Raw genomic sequence first — 5,169 nt, forward strand, 5'->3', positions numbered from 1 at the left:
TCACTAGGATGTAAAGATGCTGGAAACTCTTCATACGATATCTTTCCTTAGTGTGTGTGTGTTCACTAGGATGTAAAGATGCTGGAAACTCTTCACACGATATTCTTCCTTAGTGTGTGTTGTGTTCACTAGGATGTAAAGATGCTGGAAACTCTTCATACGATATTCTTCCTTAGTGTGTGTGTGTGTTCACTAGGATGTAAAGATGCTGGAAACTCTTCACACGATATCTTCCTTAGTGTGTGTGTTCACTAGGTCCCGCAGACATACCGCTGTGCCACTGGGAGGCACTTCGGTCGGCTGGAGTTTTATTTTACTTGGAATAACTATTTGTTTTTCCTTGACTAATCTTTAAAATTTTATATCATACACTGTACCAGAGAATATCACATATTGTATTATATGCTAAGTCATTGTATATTGTTGTTTTATTATTTCCAATCATAATACTATATTCAAGCACTGGCCAAAACAAAATGGGTGAAATCGATCAATGTGTACATAGCGTACGCGGCCCGGCATGGCCAGGTGGTTAGGGCGGTCGACTCGTAATCTGCGGGTCGCAGGTTCGAATCCTCGTCACACCAAACATGCTTGCCCTTTCAGCAGTGGGGGCGTTATAGGTGACGGTCAATCCCACTATTCGTTGGTAAAAGAGTAGCCCAAAAGTTGGCGGTCGGTGGTGATGACTAGCTGCCTTCCCTCTAGTCATACACTGCTAAATTAGGGACGGCTAGCGCAGGTAGCCCTCGTGTCAGCTTTACACGAAATTCAAAAAACAAACTATTGTATATTCAAATAGATATTAAGTTTTTCTTGTTCACAAAGAAAATCTTATTTCTATTTATTTTCAGATTTAAGCTTGTAATGACAATTCGTCAGTGCATCTATGAAACTGAAAAGAGAAATCTATCTTAGAGGTTTATTGCTAAAATAATTGGTCGAAGTATCCAACTATCGTACAAACGTATTATACCTAGTCCCATGATAAAAGTTAAAAAGAAAATAGTGAATTTAGCATGAAGTACGAAATTGGTAACACTAATGACTTGTTTTAATTTTACAATTAACAGTAATAATGAAAACCATCTGTAATACTATGCTCATAAATTTTAGTTTGAATAAAAAACACATTCCTCTTGTGATGCAATGTAATTTCTGTTCTTATGTAACCTGTACCTTTATTTTTTTTAGTCTTTCCATCAAAAAGCCCTCAAGCAGAATTATAATGTCTTGCACTCTCAGTATTTTAAACAAAGATGAAGAACAGCATTAATGAAGGAAAAACAGCTAAAAGCATAATTCCGTTGTCCTTGGCACTGAAGAATTCACAGATATATTTTAGAGGTCGTGGGTTTTCGGGTGCCAAAGATAAAGGAGGTGACGAAACTTCAACTAATAGAGGGAGAGAAACAGTAACATCTTAAGATTAAAACAACATTTCAAGATAAATCAGATGATGCATTTTTTGGCTAAAGATGTGTGAGGTTAACATTTCAAGATAAAACACATGATGCATTTTTAGCTAAAGATGTGTGAGGTTAAAATTTCAAGATAAAACACATGATGCATTTTTAGCTAAAGATGTGAGGGTTTAACATTTCAAGATAAAACAGACTATGCATTTTTTAGCTAAAGGTGTGTGCGGTTAACATTTCAAGATAAAACACATGATGCATTTTTTAGCTAAAGATGTGGGGTTAACATTTCAAGATATAGAATACGGTGATTCTTTAAAAAGAAAGTGTGAAGGTAACATTTCAAGATAACGAATATGACGAAACTTCAACTAGGAATGTTAAGATGGTAACATTTTAAAATGAAGGTCATGAAGACACTTCAATTAGGAATGTTGAGATGGTAACATTTCAAAATGAAGGGCACGACGACACTTCAACTAGGAATGTTGAGATGGGAACATTTCAAAATGAAGGTCACGACGACACTTCAACTGACAGACTAGAACTGCAACCTTTCAAGATAAAGGATGTCATGATATTTCAACTCTAAGAAGACCACATTTATAATTCTAATAATTGTAATAACTATAGTTTAAGATAAACAAAGCGATTAACCCTCAAGTTAAAAGTTGCACATTTGTATTCACTGGAGGAAGAAGCTGATATGGCTGGACGTATATGAAAAAACGTTATCGAAGCAATAAAAATTATTGGAATGTTGTGGCTTGATTATACTGCAGGCAGCGTGGCTAATATATGTTATTCTAAATTTGCAAACTTATCATTAGTTTTTCCAATTCTTTTAACTTTGTTCATTTATATATAAGTTTGTTTGTAATTCAGCACAAAGCTACACAATGGGCTATCTGTGCTCTGCTCACCGCGGGTATCGAAACCCTGATTCTAGCGTTGTAAGTCCGCAGACATACTGCTGGGGGGGGGCATTATATATATATAAGTAAAGAAAAAAATGCATGTAAGTTATTATTGATGTATTTTTATATGTGTGTTTGTTTTATTTGAAAAGTTATTTTTGCTTAAGTAAGTCTCAATGAATATTTATCGGTTATTAGAATGAACATATAAAAATAATGTATAAAAGTATGAATGAAGATAATATCACTCTTTCGTACAGTTATAAGAAAACAGGTTGCTACCAAATATGTTCTCAGTACTGTCAACAGGATACTGTTGTTCATAAGATGCTGTCTCTGCCAACTGCGGATGAAATAAAATAAAGAAAGACATAATCAAAGCTAGAGAAGTAAATGGCTCCATGCCACTTGCCGAGAGTATGTGAAACGGACGTTTTCCTTCCTCCACTCTTCCATTTTTTGGCACTAGCACATTTTTGTGTTTATTTTTACAACAAAAATTGTACTAGTGTCAAGCAATGTGGTGAGACGAACAACTGAATAGCACATTATGTGGAGGATTTCCAGCATCTTTACATTTACAATGCTAGAAACCGGGTTTCGATACACACTGAATGTCATGCGGAATTTTTTCATTCCTGTTAATAACACACTGGATGTCATGCGGAATTTTTTCAATCCTGTTAATAACACACTGAATGTCATGCGGAATTTTTTCAATCCTCTTAATAACACACTGGATGTCATGCGGAATTTTTTCAATCATCTTAATAACACACTGGATGTCATGCGGAATTTTTCTTTCCTAGTAATAACACACTGGATGTCATGCGGAATTTTTTCAATCCTGTTAATAACACACTGGATGTCATGCGGAATTTATTCAATCCTGTTAATAACACACTGGATGTCATGCGTTTTTTTTTGTCGCACGTGTGTCTTGATCTAAAGTACATAATATTTATTAAAAGCATCATTACAGTTTCTTAATTTTTGCGTTTAGATGAGTTTCCTGTGTAGTTCACAGTACTACCACACAGGTAAAAATTCCGTCGGTACAAAAAATAGTTATTACTGTTTCTGTGAAAACACTCTTTTGAGGATTTAAATGACTTAAAACGCATAATTAGCAGAGCTTATTTTCAGACGAGAGAAGCTTTAATTTTCAAAGCACGAAGTAAATTTTATTTGCTTGCTTAAAAGACCGCATTCCCAAGGAACAATGTACATGCCTAGCGTATCAATATTATTATTTTATACTTGTATAGGCAGCTACCGTGTGATAAGACGACTGGTTGGTTGCTGACGAAGTACACGAAGACAGAAACTAAAGACTATAAATTCTAGTGAGGTAAGAGAATAATTACTTGTGTACTTGCCAGACAACAACAAAATTATTTTATAATATTGATATAGGATTTTTATGGATGCTTCTGATTAAATGAATAATAATTGAAATTTAGGATTTAAATTTTTTTTTCTTCGGATGGTTGTTGTTGTTGTTGTTGTTTGAAGTTAAGCACAAAGCTACACAATGGGCTATCTGTGCTCTGCCCACCACGAGATACAAACTAATGTGACTAAACATCCAAAATGTTATACAAACTAATGTGACTAAGCATCCAAAATGTTATACAAACTAATGTGACTAAGCATTTTACGAGATTTATAGAGTATGCATATTTACTACAGGAAACCACATGGGCTGCTATTTTATGTGTAGTTACGTACCGACAGAAACAGCAAGCCCATGTGGTTTCTTGTAGTAGATACGCATACTACACAAATTTCGTAAAATCGCAAATATTTTTTGCCGCACTTTTTTTTTACAGCTATGCTGTTTTTGATTCAATACCACTCTCTTTTGTTGTACATTAAGTAAAAATAACCACAAAGAACAGAAATTTGACACTCAGAAACAGTTTGGTATAATTAGCATCAAGCACCTATTAAATTTGGAGACATTGCCTGTGGGTTTCTTCAATGCTTCAATAACTTTGAGTTCATATCTTTCAATTGCTTTATTTTTTGTCCACATTTAATTCAGCCAAGCTGTTTTTCAATAGAAATCACGTTCCTTGTATAGATTTATATAATAGAAAAAGTGATATTATATAATATGCTAGCTATACAACAGAAACGAAGGCAATCACGTACGGGGAAGCGTTTTTATGACTTTGAAGCCTGATGTAAAGTAGTACGCAAAAAAATGGCGGTTTTGTGCTCATAACTTTTAGATTTCGCGTCCGATTTTGATAAAATTAAAAGTTGTTCACATTCAAAAAATATCCTAATGTGTGGTAGAAATTTAAGCGCGATCAATTTAGCCAATTTATCTCCATGTAGGTGAGGCAAAAACTTACAAGATTTTAGGGTAATTTTTGGATTATTTTCCCCCAATATATCCGAGAATACTTGAGCTACTACTATCATATTTGCTGTGAAGCTAGGGAAACATATATTCTAATTATGTACCGAAATTTAAAAAAAAATGACCGATGGAAAGTTTTTTTAAGTGGTGCGAAGAAGGAAACGAAATTTTTTCATTCCTGTTAATAACACACTGGATGTCTTACGGAATTTTTTCATTCCTGTTAATAACACACTGGATGTCATGCGGAATTTTTTCAATCCTGTTAATAACCAAAATTTTATACAAACTAATGTGACTAAGCATCTAAAATTTTATACAAACTAATGTGACTAAGCATCCAAAATGTTACTAATGTGACTAAACATATCTAAAATTTTATACAACTAAAATTTTATACAAACTAATGTGACTAAACATGTTTAGTCACATTAGTTTGTACAAACTTTTAATTGCTTAGTCA

This window comes from Limulus polyphemus, unplaced genomic scaffold (assembly GCF_000517525.1).
Source record: "Limulus polyphemus unplaced genomic scaffold, Limulus_polyphemus-2.1.2 Scaffold814, whole genome shotgun sequence".
Lineage (NCBI taxonomy): Eukaryota > Metazoa > Arthropoda > Merostomata > Xiphosura > Limulidae > Limulus > Limulus polyphemus.